We start from the raw sequence: 2,500 nt of genomic DNA, 5'->3' as shown, positions 1-2,500 counted from the left end.
AGCGTCGAAAGCAAACACCATTTATCAAAATGCAAATAAGCGACAATTCTTTCCACATCAATTCCTAATAGGCAACGGGCGTGATATGATATGAAATAAGAAGATTTTGTATTGAATATTCACGTAGCAAATGGAATATATTAATTGATATTCAGATGATATTTAGGCCTTTACACCAGAGTGATATTATTAAAATACAGGCACAACTGCATATAACAATACACGTGCTGCATGACTTTTTATCTTATGGAACTATATCTATCATATTACTGAAATATTCTTAGAGATATGATGATTAACTCCATATAGGAAAAAAAAACACCGAGTGATTTGGTATATAAAGAAATCAGTTAATATGAAATATTTTCATTTTTCATCCTGCCTCTCCCAAGTAAGGATGACTCTGCACAAGTATAGATCTTTTTATTTTATGAAATAACACCTCGCCTATAAGGCCTAATGTTTCTCCAATCCTATAACTTTGCAAATTGTATCTCATACACATAAGCATGCAAGCATAGAACCAAATGCGCACGAACGTATGCACACATAAACAAGCACACATGCCTGCTTGGAGGTACACTCGGCTACACTTTCCTATCTTATTTCTTTTCCTCTCGTCTTTTTTATTTTTTTTTCTCTTTTATGGTGTGCTGTCCGGGTTTAATAGAAAGGCCACGGATGCCTGGTGGTTTATCAGTATTTTGTCTTTTCCTCAGCTATTTCTTTTTTCTTTTCAAAACCATCCTTACTGTCCTCCCTTCAACTGAAGTGGCTATCCTGGAGGGTATTTAGCAGTGCATGGTGTATCGGCTCCGGCTTTTTGACATTTTTTCCCGACTATTCATCTCTGGCCTGCGGGTTTTATCAGTCCCTTTATTTGTATTTCTGTACATATTGTTTTTGTCACATTGATTTTAATTTAGTTTTTAAAGTATGATGCATCTTTTTTTTTCATTGCCATTAACTCTTATCTTGTGTGGAAACACTGAGTGAAATTATGTGCCAGTATGGCCTAGACTTAGTCAGTGTCATTTACTGCATTGAAATACTCATGGTCTTCCTGCAAACATTCAACTCCTTACTGATGTGTCCAGACAGTATGATATTCTTTTGTGCTCATAAACTCTGGTTTCTAATATGAGAACCTCCTCTGACCTCCTTATAACTGGTTTTAAGCAACCAATAATTTTGAAACGGGATTCTATTCCCAGGGCTAGGGTAATGGTGGTGTATATTAGGATTGAGTACACTGCTCCTCGTAAGTCCTGTTATGAATGTATATGTCATAAGATTCAGGTAATAAAAGTTTGTGGCAAGCATAACAACTATTTGTGTTCCATCTACCGGAATACAGACATAAGTAATTTTATCTTCGACTCCCCTCTTACCATTATAGAAAAGATACAAACATACGATAGAAAGACCTCTTTTGTTTTTGTTGGTGACTTCAATGTTCACTATAGGGAGTGGTTAAATTCCATTTCTCCTACTGATCGCCGGGGACAATGCCTCTGAATTAGGCTGTAAGCAAATCATAATTGAAGCTAGTCACAGGTCTGGTAACTGATTGGATCTCATATACACCAACTCCACTGGCGTTATAACAAGTAAGGCTTTTTCGCCCCTTGGGACATCTGATCATAACTTATTTGTGTTAATGGTGAAGACAGAGCAACCTGTCCCTCCTTTATCATACTCCTGTACGCAGACTAGAATGGCATATTGAGTGATCTATTGGCTCGAATTAATCACATTTGTATAATAGCGTTGATTTTATCATTTTAATGAGAGTCTAGGCAACAAATAGATATACATATCCCTTCCCGTGTGCCAAGGTACCTAGTGAAAGCATACAGGCATATTTAGAGAAGAAAGAGGCCTATTATCGTTGGAAGGATAAAAGATCAGATTTGACTTAGAATGACTACACTCAGTTTAGAGCTATTGCTCAGAGAGTTTAGGATTCAATTAAAGGGGAATAAAAGTTAACCATACAAGATTTTTTTTTAGGTACAACTCGAGAATATATATGGAGAGCTGCCATTAAATCTGCACTCTTTGGTGCAGATGCAATAGTTCCTCCGTTACTTAAACCAAAGGAAATAGCATCCCTTTCAACTAATGTGTTTGACAGTGAGCATAGTAAGGAGAATCTTGATATTTCTCACTCGTGTTTTCTGAAGCTAAATTAACTAATTTAGCTTTTAAATTTTTGTAAATTAAAGTACGCTTGATGATCCTTGATGCTAGGGGAGGTGTAGACCGAAATGGTATTATTCCTTTGTTTTTTAAAGTCTTCACATTTCTTAGCTCCAAAGTTATTTGCTATTTGCGCAAGTTAGGAAGAAGGGAGCTTTTAGCACTTGTTGGAGAATTGGTAATTTTAATCCACTATGTAAATGTTTTTTAGGTACCTCAAGTCGAACAACTGTTAAGCCTATAGTATAATACAATGATGTACGTACATCTCAAAATATTTTAAATGAAAATATTTCCT

Source organism: Palaemon carinicauda, chromosome 10 (genome assembly GCF_036898095.1).
Source record: "Palaemon carinicauda isolate YSFRI2023 chromosome 10, ASM3689809v2, whole genome shotgun sequence".
NCBI classification, from domain to species: domain Eukaryota; kingdom Metazoa; phylum Arthropoda; class Malacostraca; order Decapoda; family Palaemonidae; genus Palaemon; species Palaemon carinicauda.
This window is presented reverse-complemented; position numbering follows the sequence as displayed.